Raw genomic sequence first — 12,114 nt, 5'->3', positions numbered from 1 at the left:
TTTAGAGGTTCTGAAAAGATAGCCTAAGAGTATCCAACAAAAAAGGCCTGATGTGTGGTAGACTGAGGACTGGTTTTTCTACCACAACAATGCATCTGCTCCACAGCCATTTCAGCATGCCAGTTTGGGACAAAAATCTCTCTTGCCCCACGTACCTTACTCACCTGACCTCACTCCATGCTATGTCTTTTTGTGTCCACAAATGCAGAGGGACATGGTAGGACAGCGATTTGATGACATAAAAGAGGTGAAGAAAAGGCAAGGTGGGTGTTGTCAGCCATTCAAACAGATGAGTTTGAAAAATGTTTCCAAGAATGGAATTGCAGATTTGACAAAGGGATTAAGTGTAATGGAGAGAACTTTGAAGGTGATAAGGTTATTTTGTAAAAAAATAAATAAATACATACTTGGGGGGGGGGGAAATCTGGGGTTTTTTTGGGTGCCTCCTCCTATATGTGTTTTTGAAATATTTAGTATCTGTGTGTGAAATATTTAATAAACTTAATTTTCTTTTGTATTTTGCAATCTAGTTTTTAGTTTTGATTTGTATTGCAGGGATTTAATAATCAAACTGAAGCTATTATAAAAATTAATAAAATATACTGGTCAGTGATTCTTTTGCATTTATGTTTAAAACAAAAGATTCTGTAACATACTATGATTTGCACCTTGCATATTATCAGTGAAACCAGTACTACGTAAGCTTTTTGTCTGTACATTCTACTTTTGGTGATATATTAGGGTTAGTGAGATTATCTGTTTCTTTAGTAAATATTGGTAAATTTTATTTTTTAAGACATTAATTCAGGACATTGGTTTTTAGGAAATATTTTAGAAGACTTAATTTTTAAATAAGTTAACATAATAATCGTGTTCATGTGTTCAACATTTAACCAACTCGATGCTGAACATAGGTTACCTGGTGGCATACAGGTTGCACTGCTGCTCAACAGCTCACATCGACCAGTTGTTCTGAGGGAGAAACTAAGGTTTCTGCTCCGTAAAGAGTCTAGCCTTGGAAACCCACAGGGACAGCTCTGCTCTGTACTGTCGGGTCACTGAGAGTCGTAACTGACTCCCGGACAGTGAGATGTTGCTCTCTAATGAATATAAGACAGTGAGATGCTGCTCTCTAATGAATGTAAAAAGCCTTTGATGCTGTTGGGTAAGTGTTGGCCTGCTCTCTTAAAGGTCTCTGATTCAAATCCATCAGGAGAAAGAGGAGGCGATCCTGCCCCATAAAGATTTACAATCTCTGAACCCTGTATATCATTGTTATGAATTGAATTGAAATCTGCTCAGTAACCATGGTGTTGTTCCTTTTTATTGAATATAGCTAGAACCCCTAGATTATATGATTCTGACACTTTAATTATCTGTATGTACTAATCTTCCAAAAACTATTTGAAAATAGTAATTATGCAAATAGTTTTCACATAACTTTCCCTTTTGATTGCTAAATACTTAAAATATATTTGGGGGGGTTTCAAAAAGTTCACGAAAAAATTCTGTTGTCTTTTAATTCCATTTTTCCATGAATTTTATGTAGCTGCTTCATATAATTGGTATATATTACTTATATACTTCAAAAAATAGTTGGGTTTTATCTTTAAAAATGGTACTTTTTAGTAAAAACTATTTGCAAGTATTCAGAAGCAGCATTTCCTACCTGTTTGCTTGCTTCCATTTAATATCAACCTCTGTACATGTGGCACCTTTACACTTTAATGCTTATTGCTGCTCTTTGGACCTCATTGACCCATAGAACCATGAACTCTAATAGCCTCATTAATCATTTTGAAAGCCACTGAGAATTGTGGCATGTGAGATGGTTGGAGTTGTTATGAATTACTCTACCATCGATTGGCAGGATTACTACAAATGTCCCGTAATGAGTGGGGTCAGTTTTACAATTATTTTGTACCGATGTCTCTGGCAATTATGGTTAGAGTAATGACTAGTCACATACAAGTATTTTTGTCAACCAAAGCAAATTCAAGCCTGTTTTCTAAGAAAACTAGGAGAGGTAAACCTGTTATAGTTTGTGGTTTCTATTCTTTTGCTGACTTTTTTATCTTAAAAGTTTTATGAAAGTAATAGCTAGTTCTCTCTCTCTCTACTATATATGTGTGTGTGTGTGTGTGTGTGTGTGTATACATACATATATATGTTGTACATGTTGTATTAGGCTTTGTGCTAGGCTCTTTGCATATACTATGAAAATCAAAACAGGTACGGAAAGTTAAATAACTTAGGCTCCTCTTACTGTTAAGTGTACTCTCATCCAATTTTTCTAATTATTTATTAGTTTTTATACCTATTAAATAAGGCATTCTAAATTATCTTCATCCTGATTTCTATATTACCACTTTCTTTTGTTTTTCAAATGAAGAAGGTGACAAATTGGAATATTGTGATGTATTGCCAACTATGCTGCAAAATCCTATTAGTCTACATTAAGACTACTAGTAATTCTTTTTTTTTTAAAAATCATTTTATTAGGGGCACATACAACTCATCACAATCCATACATACATCAATTGTGTAAAGCACATTTGTACTTTCATTGCCCTCATCATTCTCAAAACATTTGCTCTCCACTTAAGCCCCTGCCATCAGCTCCTCATTTTCCCCCTACCTCCACCCTCTCTCATGAATCATTGATAATTTATAAATTATTATTTTGTCATATCTTACACTGTCCGATGTCTCCCTTCACCCACTTTTCTGTTGTCCATCCCCCAGGGAGGAGGTTGTATGTAGATCCTTGTAATTGGTTCCCCCTTTCCACCCCACCCTCCCCCAACCCTCCTGGTATCGCCACTCTCACCACTGGTCCTGAGGGGATCATCTGCTCTGCATCCCTTGTGTTTCCAGTTCCTGTCTGTACCAGTGTACATCCGCTGGTCTAGCCAAATTTGTAAGGTAGAATTGGCATCATGATAATGGGTGGGGAGAAAGCATTTAGGAACTAGAGGAAAGTTGTGTTTCATCGTTGCTACCCTGCACCGTGACTGGCTCATCTCCTCCCCACAACCCTTCCATAAGGGGATGTCCAATTGCCTACAGATGGCCTTTGGGTCTCCACTCTGCACTCCCCCTCATTCACAATGATACGTTTTTCTGTTCTTTGATGTCTAATAACTGATCCCTTCGGCACTTCGTGATCGCACAGGCTGGTGTGCTTCTTCCATGTGGGCGTTGTTGCTTCTGAGCTAGATGGCCGCTTGTTTACCTTCAAGCCTTTAAGACTCCAGATGCTATACTAGTACTTCTTTTTTGTTGGATGATCTTTTGTTGATGCTGTCTCCATTGTTCACGTGTTTACCAAAGTTAGTTCTTCTTTAATATCAAGTCCTCTTCACAAAATAAGAGGAAGCAAGACGTTTCTAAAGCGGTAAATGAATTTCCTTACTTACAACTTTTAACACAGCACAACATGTTGTGAAGTTTGCTGTGTTAGAGGAGTGTTTTCCAACATGAGTTTTAACACACCTTTTTTGTACTTTAAAAAGAGGATTTGGGATAATTACTGCCATGGTTTCTTATATCGAGATGAATCATAGGAAACCAATAAGGACATTTATTATTTACACATAACAAGGACGGACTCCATGCAGATTAAATCAGGGCTCTGGCTGCTGTGCGAATCCCTTGATTCTGCCCATCTTCTTATGTTGGCAGTGTTCTTAGGTTTCCTGCAATGGTACTAGCTGTTCCTATAAGCACATCCAGAAGGATAGCTTTCTGTGGAATTGAGGGACTAGCTTTTTGCTTTGCTTTTAAGAATATCAATAATTTCCCTGGAAGTACTCTAATAGATAGGGTTTACCTGTCATTTAGTTTCCTTTTGTTTTGTGTTTTTCTTTGTTGGTCATGTGCTCACCCCTGAACAATATACTAGGAGGAAAATAAACTACCATGATTAGCTGAGAATTACTATTTAGGCAACTGTAATAGTCTGGGTACTTTGGAGAAACAAATTCACAGCGACTCATGTATAAGAGAGTTTTATGTAAAGAAAATGTGCGTCATGAAAACATCCCAACCCAATGCTGCCCAAGCCCACAAGTCCAACATTAACCCATTTACCCAACACCAGTCCACAAAGTCCTCTACCTCACAAAACAGAGGCAATGATGCCGACTGCAGGAGGAAAGCTGAGTCAGTGAACGAATAAGCATCTCAGCACTGGCAGGGGTCTCCACACGGCTGCTCCAGCACCCAGGGCTGCTTCGGGATAGGTCCATGTGGCTTCTCCTTGGGGATGTCATGTAGGAAGTCAATCTTGCAAGCTGAAGCAGGGAACTGCTAAGGCAGCTGCACCCGGTGCAACCATCACAAAACAAGAGACCCAAGAACTAGAAAGGCGAGGCTTCACCACCCATTTATCCCTCCGCCTTTCAACCAGCCGCACATGTGATTATCGGCCAGGCTGGCACAATTAACTAACTCAGCAACCCTATACACAACAGAACAAACACTGCCGGGTCTTTGGCCATCCTCACAACCGTGCCTTCCTTGAGCCCATTGTTGCAGCCCCGGTGTCAGTCAATTTCATTGAGGGTCTTCCTCTCTTCCACTGCCCCTTGACTTTACCGAGCATGTCTTTCTCCAGAGACTGGGCTCTCCCGACAGCATGTCCAAAGTGCACGAGACAGTCTTGCCTCTAAGGAGCATTCTGGCCAGACTGCTTCCAAGGCAAGTATTTAGGTATCCTATATACGAGACAATTTATTTGTGGTGGTGATGGTTTTGTTACTGAAACATTTTACACAAAAGAATTAGAAACTGAAAAAACCAATCATTTAACTATGATTTAAAATAGTTAAGCTGACTAAAACTCAAAATTACAAAACAAACAAACAAAAAAACCTCAAAATTACTTTCATTTTTTCCCAAAGAAAAGTGTTGTTGATAAATACTCATAACCTCTCTCAAATATGCAAGCTGAAAACATTGTTTTCCTATATGCAATTCAACAAATAGGAAAAATACCTTCTTCCTGTTATGTTTGATTTCTACTGAACAGTGCTGTTATTATTGTTATCATTATACTAATGTATGCTAGAGGACATTTTGACAATCTTGTTAGCAGCTTCTAAAAGCTAGTACTTAAAATCACTTCAAGGCTGTTTGTCTAATAATTTCTGCCTAGTATGTAATTTCAAAATCACTACATTCTCTTTTTGGCCATTTCTATTCCACTTCACTAAATTTAATACAATATTATGTGTGTTCATTACATTTTATGTTCAATGTTGTTATGCCAGAAGATGGTGTCTGGTTATTAACCATTGTTTAAGAATCAGAAAGCAAAATGGAGATAAGTGTTCAGCTAGAAACTTTCATTTAGTATTTTCAGTTATCTGTTTGAAAACAGTAGTGAGTCCTAAAATACTGCCTTCAGCATTAGGTATAACATATTATTAAAATAAACACTAAGGTTAGCCAAAATAAGTAGACTATAGAATTGTATTTATGTATTAATATTTATTTCAGACATACTTTTTATTTTACACTAGGCACTGGTAATGGTATTAGACAACCCATACTTTATTTATTCACTTAAAGAAACTGTATGCAGCGTTTGTACTTATTGAAACATATAATAAAAGACAATTCATCTTGGTCTCTTGTTAGTTTTACTTTCTTTGCATGTTGAAGCTTAGAAAAAATACTCCCTTACTAGGAAGGGAACACCAGAATGTGCTTACTACTTAAGAGCATGAATCGTTTACAAATTACTTTAACAAATTCCTGTAAAATGAACTTTTGATCTGTGATGCTGGCTTCTCCTCTCAGTTCACAATCTAAAGCCACAGGGTATTAAAAGGGATTTACCTTATGTGTGGCCTCTTGAGCAGTTGAACTTTGGCTGCTGAAATTGCAGAATTGGGACTTTTCATTTTATTTAATTTTAATTAATTGAAATTTTACGTTGCCCTGTGTGCCAGTGACTGTTGTTTTGGGACTGCAGAGACTAAAAGTGATTGATGGATCGGGTTTAATTTATGTCAAAGGAAACTCTAAAAAATAAAATAGATCACATTTCTGATTATACAGCAGTTGATGCATTTCATCAAATGGCTGTATTGGTTCAGCATTTACACTTGCCATTGGTTAGATAGCAATCTTTCTAGTTTTACAGTAGGTTGGATAGACATGGGAGGGAATTAGCATACCTCTCCATGTGGTTACTTAACAGTGGGTTTACAGGGCAACACTGGGATTAGGTCCTGCGGTTTATGATTATGAAATATTTAAGATTATTAAATCATTAACCTTTCCCATGGATCTTTAAAGTAGTGCTCATTCTATAAAATCTGAAGATGGTCTGATTAGTTGCATCAGGTCATTCCCAACTCTTAGTGACCGTACAGAAAACAGAACAAAGCACTGCCCAGCTCTGTGCCAGCATTACAATTCTTGTTTTAATCCATCTTTGCAGCCACTATGCCATTCACTTCATTGAGCGTCTTTCTCTTTTTACCGACCTAGTTAACCAAATGTGGTGTCCTTCTTCAGAGACTGGTCCTCCTGATAACATGCTCAACATGTGAGATGAAGTCTGTCCATCCTCATTTCCAAAGATCATTCTCACTGTACTTCTTTCTAGACTTGTTTATTCTTTCAGCAGTCTGTGGTATATCCAATATTCTTCACCAATTCCATAATTTAGAGACACCAGTTTTTTCAGTGTTCTTTATTCATTATCCAGCTTTGAGACCAGTGAACATGAGACATTTGAAAATACCATGAGTCATCAAAGTGACATCTTTACTTTTTTTTTTTAATTATTTTATTGGGGGCTCGTACAATTCTCATCACAATCCATACATACATCCATTGTGTCAAGCACATATGCACTTTGTTGCCCTCATCATTCTCAAAACATTTGCCTCCCACTCTAGCCTATAATATCAGTTTCTCATTTTCCCCCTCCCTCCCCCCTTCCCCCTCCCTCATGAACCCTTCATAGTTCATAAATTATTATAGTTTTGTCATAAGTTACCCTGTCCGATGTTTCCCTCCGCCCTCTTCTCTGTTGTCCATCCCCCAGGGAAGAGGCAATACTTAGATTCTTGTAATTGGTTCCCTCTTTCTACCCCACATTCCCTTCACCCTCCAGGCATCACCCCTCTCACACTCGGAAAGAGTTCTTGGCAGCAGATTTGCCAAATGTAATAAGTACTTTGACTTCTTGACTACTGCTTATGTGAGCATTGATTGTGGATCTTAGTACAATGAAATCCTTCATAACTTTAATCTTTTCTCCATTTTTATGATGTTTAGAGGTACGATTTTGAGATTTTCTTTTCATTTTTGGAAATAACCCATATACAGTCTTTGATACGCGTCAGTAAGTGCTTCAAGTCCTCTTTCAGCTAGTAAGGTGGTGTCATCTGCATATCACATGCGCTTAATGAATCTTCCTTCAATCCTGATGCTCTGTTCTTTTTTCAGATAGTCTAGTGTCTGGGATTATTTATTAGCATATAGCTTGAAAATGCACGATGATAGGATATACCCCAGAGACACACTTTTCCTGATATTAAACCACATAGAATCCTTTTTCTGTTTAAATAACTGTCTCTCGGTCTATACACAGGTTCTGGCCAAACACAATTGAGTGTTCTGGAATTCTTCCCATCCTTTACAATGTTATCCATAATTTTCTGTGGTCTGCACAGTCAAATACTTTTGCAATGTCAATGAAAAACAGGTAACAATGTCTCTGATAGTCTCTACTTTCAGCCAATATTCATATGATAACAGCAATGATATCTTGTGTTTCATGTCCTTTTCTGTACCCAGCTTGAGTTTTTGGAACTTCCTTCTTGATATGCTGCTGCAATGTTTATGCTGCTGCAATGTTTTTAAAATGATCTCAAACATAATTTTAGTTGCATGTGAAGGAGCCCTGGTGATGTAGTGGTTACAATTTGGCTTGCAGTCCACAAGGTCTAAAGTTCAAAACCACCAGGCAGTCCATGGGAGAAGACCGAACTTTCTGCTTTTGTAAAGATTTATAGTCTCCGAAATTCATAGGGGCAGGTCTACGCTGTCCTATAGGGTCATTATGAGTGAGCATCAATTCAGTGGCAGTGAGTTTGGTTTTCTTGGCAATAGTAATGACAGTGTTCAATGATCCCACCTTCTGTGGGGTCACCTTTCTTTGGAATGGAGTCCGTTGGGCAGCCACATGTCTTGGCCTAGACAATCAGTGCTTCCAGTTCTGCATCCATTTGTTGAAACATCTCGATTGATGTTTTGTAACTTCCTGCACTTGGTTTCTCACCAATGGCTTCAATGCTGCTTGAACTTTTACTCTTCAATAGTATCAGTTTGGGTCAGATGCTACCTCTTGAAATGGCTGCGGTAGCCATCATAGTTGTTGTTATTAGGTACCCTTGAGTCAGTTCTGACTCATAGCAACTGTTTGCACTACCGAATAAACATCTCCCGAGTCCTGCTTCACCCTCATAATTGTATGTGTGATCTCATTGTTGCCACCACTGTGAGAGTCCATCTTGTCAAAGATCTTCTTTGTCTCTGCCCTCTTACTTTACTAAGCATGATGTCCTTTCCCAGGGTCTGGTCTCTCCTGATAACATCCAAAATAGTGAGACAAAATCTTGCCACCTAGCTTCTAAATAGCATTCGGACTGTACTTATTCTAATACAGATTTGTTTGTTCTTTTGGCAGTCCATGATACTTTCAATATTCTTCACTTAGCACCATGATGAAAATGTTTTGATTCCTCTTTGGTCGTCCTTATTGAAAGTTCAACTTTCACATGCATATGAGGTGATTGAAAATACCATGGCTTATGTATAATTGATCAAGGGAAGGGAGGGGAAAAAAGAGGAGCTTATACCAAGGGCTCAAGTAGAAAATGTTTTGGAAATGATGATAACAACGTATATACAAATATGCTTGATACAATTGATGTATGGAATGATAGAAGAACTTTAAGAGCCCCTCCCCCCACTAAAATGAATTTTTAAAAAAATACCATGGCTTGGGTTAGGTGCACTGTAGTACTCAAAGTGAGATCTTTGCCCTTTATCCCTTTAAAGAGGTCTTGTGCAGCAGCTTTGTCCAATGTAATACATCGCTTGGTTTCTTGATTGTTGCTTCATTAAACACTGATTGTGAATCCAAGCAAGATGAAGTCCTTGACAACTTTTCGCTATCATGATGTTGGCAATTAGTCCAGCTGGGAGAATTTTTGTTTTCTTTATATTTATTACAGAGCAAACCCCTACTTGCCTGTCGATTTGCTGTTCTGTAGTAGCTTGAGGTTGCTGTCTTACTGGAGGCTACGTCTCTGTTACTTCATATACTGCAGGCTCACCTGGCATAATAGACCATATGCATACTGATTCATAGTAGCCAGTTCTACTAGGAAATTGATCTGTCTACATCCCATTTTATTTTTGATGACTTTTAATTTTCATAGGTTCAAACTTTGTACCTTCCCTGGTTTAATCCACTTCATTAAGCTTGACCCTACTTTGAGGAGGCAGCTTTTCTTCCCCAGGTGTATTTTGTGTGCCTTTCGCGGATATCCTTAAGAGCTTTCTGGCAATTTGCTTTTCCAGAAATAGATCACTAGGCCACCCTTCTTAATCTATATTAGTCTGAAAGTCCCACTGAAACCTGCCCACTATGGGTAACTGTTGGTGTTTGAAATATTGTATTGATAGCACAGTTTCTAGCAACATAGCAATGTGCATGTCACCACAGTGTGATCAATTGACAGATGTGTGGTGGATGGATATTGTATCTTTTTTCAGAGAAACTGGAAAAAATCCTTAACAATCTGCTAATAATTTAAATATATGAACTGTAACAATATTCATTAACTCCAAACTTGAACAGGTTTTGTAGCTATTTATATTTTATTTTTTCTGATGTATTTTAAGCTATCTTTAAAGTAATCCATCTATTTTTCTGTGTGTGTGCCATAATACAAGGTACAAAACTGTGTTTAAACCTAAAAAATGCTAAAGGTGGAGTTTTCAGAGTTAATTATTTATATATTTTTTCTTTCCCTAACATAAACTAATGGTTGCTTTTCATAATGGATTATTGCTTCCGAAACTTGAAAATCCTTCATTACAGAAACTAAGCTTGTTTTTCTCTTGTCCTGAAAAATTTGCAGTGGTTGGTTTTGATTCAATGCCTCTTGATGACAACACCCACAACTTTGCCGTTGCCTTACTTGCCCTCCTACTTGTCTTCCTGAGATCTTATTGCGGCTGTAGCTTCAGCTGTCACATCTGTGTGCAGTGAAAAAGGGAACCCATGCCTGCCAGATCTGCCTCCTGCAGAAGCAAGCAGTGTTTCTCCAAACAAACCAGTAGACTTTCCCCACCACTAACCAATAAAAATACAGATTTTATTTAGCAAACAAAACCAATGCTTACTCGACATCACCACAAGGACTCTTTAATGTTAGAATTATCATTGAAAAGGTTGTTACTGGAGTTAAATAATATAGACCAAGGAATTATATATTTTCAACCAATGTTTTTCATTATAAATTACTTTGAGACTTTATCATATTCTTGTCCCTCTAAGCCCTGATGGTATAGGGAATTACGTGGTTAGATCGGGCTACAGACCACGATATCATCATTTCAAAGCCATCACTGTTCCTCAGGAGAAAGATGAGACTTTCTTGCTCAGGTTGATATTTACAGCCTCAAAAATCCATAGGTCTCGTCTACTCTGCCCAACAGGGTTGCGATGAAGCAGAATTAACTTGCTGACAGTAGGTTATCTTGGTGAATACTTAAATTTATGTTTAAATTTCATCCCCAAAGGACACTTTATTTATTTACTTGTTTGTGTGTCTTACAGATAAGAATGTGCCTTTTGATGAGTGGACTTCATCTTTCTACATTGAAGAGCGGAGTTTCTACCTTTAAGGAATAAGAAGCCACTATTATCAATGGGGAGGGTGGGAGGGTATTTAAGTCTCATGTATTATGATGACCTAATTTGTTGCAATAAGCACTATATCCATTTCTTTTACTTTGTATGTATAGAAGTACTCTAATGGCTCAGAGTTGTTAGGGATCAACTGTACTAGCGTAGAATTTTTTTTTTAATTACTTGCGGAGCAGGGTGTTTTCTGCTACTTATCATATTATTATAAACTACTTACTTTTATGTCCTAATCAGTTGATGTTAATTTTCTTGTATTGGTATCATTATTTAAAGAACTATAAATTTCAGCATCTAACTGATGTATATAAAATTGGATTTTTTTTTTTTTTTACCAAACTGTATTTCCCTTGGAGGGCGGGAGGTTAAAGCCAGATTTATTACTTTGTCTTTGAATTTTTAAAAAAATAATAAATATGTTGTAACTACAACAATAAATATGATTTCAAAGTCTGTTAATGTGGTATGGATAACATTTATGTGCAAAGTAAACTTAAAATTATAATATATATCCTATACAATTTTTTAAAAATTTGATTTAAAAAGCATTTTTGTGTTTAGAACTTCATATTAAGATATCTATTTTGATTGGTATTTCAGGAACCACTGAATTCCAAAGCCATTTTATTTAAATATAGTGAGAAATAGAAATAATAGGAAATGGTATTGCTTAAAGCCTCAGACCATGGTATTATTTAAAGCCTTGAACATGTTAAGAAGTTGGAGATAGATAAATTGAAGTAATTGATTGGAATTTAAAGCCAGACAGAGACTGACTCACTGTCTAAGGAAAAGTTATTGAACCTGAGCTTCAGGTTTTTACATTGTGAAAATTATAAGAGGACAATGCTTCAAAAAGGGTCACAACTGTATCATCAAATTTAAGGATCACCAACCTAGTTGCTTCCAGGAACCAGAGAGAGAATGTAAATGCATATAGCAGTAAAGATAGGTTGCAGCCGGTGTGATCACGAGGTGCCAAAGGGATCAGTTATCTGGTGTCAAAGAACAAAAAAATCACATAATTGGGTGCTCACCTCCATGATATGATCGCTGAAGACAAATGGGTGCATAAGTAAATGTGGCAAAGAAAGCTGATGATGCCTAGCTATCAAAAGGTATAGTGTCTGGGGTCTTAAAGGCTTGAAGGTAAA

The 12,114-nt window shown here is 37.3% G+C and overlaps 1 long non-coding RNA gene across 1 annotated transcript; it reads left to right on the top strand.

Annotated features, from left to right (window-relative positions):
• The first annotated feature begins 229 nt into the window (after positions 1-229).
• LOC123521133 lies at positions 230-11,413 on the top strand. Its single transcript, XR_006679609.1, has 2 exons — positions 230-263; positions 10,874-11,413. It is a non-coding gene; the product is annotated as an uncharacterized LOC123521133 (long non-coding RNA).
• Positions 11,414-12,114: the final 701 nt, after the last annotated feature.

The sequence above is a fragment of the Echinops telfairi genome, unplaced genomic scaffold (assembly GCF_000313985.2).
Source record: "Echinops telfairi isolate 266 unplaced genomic scaffold, ASM31398v2 ScPeMD7_7469;HRSCAF=8507_1, whole genome shotgun sequence".
Taxonomy (NCBI): Eukaryota; Metazoa; Chordata; class Mammalia; order Afrosoricida; family Tenrecidae; genus Echinops; species Echinops telfairi.
This window is presented reverse-complemented; position numbering and strand designations above follow the sequence as displayed.